This window comes from Halyomorpha halys, unplaced genomic scaffold, assembly GCF_000696795.3.
Source record: "Halyomorpha halys isolate HHAL.00 unplaced genomic scaffold, Hhal_1.1 Scaffold1647.1, whole genome shotgun sequence".
Classification (NCBI taxonomy): domain Eukaryota; kingdom Metazoa; phylum Arthropoda; class Insecta; order Hemiptera; family Pentatomidae; genus Halyomorpha; species Halyomorpha halys.
In genome coordinates this window covers 22018-22809 of record NW_027107057.1, presented here as the reverse complement: position 1 = coordinate 22809, position 792 = coordinate 22018, and positions in this window count along the sequence as shown.

The window sequence follows — 792 nt, the reverse complement described above, 5'->3', positions numbered from 1 at the left end:
TTCATTTAAAAAAAAAGTAATCATTTAACTTCATAAAAACATACATAACATATGAACGGTTTACTATAAGCAATATATTAGCTATTGTAAACACTGCTTATAACGTATGGTACCTTCAAGTTATAAATAGAATGAGGATTTATGAAACTTCTCGTGAGGCTTATGTACTATTATGCATATTTGAACTGCTTTGTATTGACAATGAGAACAATGAAGGGCCTTTTTGACTGTATGGAACGCCACTGATTATAAGCTTCCATGTCTTCCCAATGTCTAACTTGAGGTTTCTCATCAGTATGACGGGCCATTATGTGTTTTTTTTAATTTACTAACTTGGACAGATTTATATTCACAATGAGGACATTGAGGAGACTTTTCACAAATGTGAAGGGCCATTATGTGTTTTTTAAATTACTAAGTTTAACTGCTTTATATTCACAATTATAACATAGATGAGACTTCTCATTAGAATGATGGAACATTATGTGTTATTTTAAATCACCTTTTTGGACTGATTTATATTCACAATCAGGGCATTAATGAGGCTTCCCATAAGTGTGGCGGGCCTTTATGTGCTTTTTTAAATCACTTTTTTGCACAGCTTTATATCCACAATGAGAACAATGATGAGGTTTCACACCAGTATGTCGGGCCATTATGTGTTGTTTTAAATGGCTAAGACGAACTGATTTATATTCACAATGAGAACATTGATGAGGCTTCTCATTAGTATGTCGGGTCATTATGTGCTTTTTAAAACACTTTTTTGCACAGCTTTATATCCACAATGAG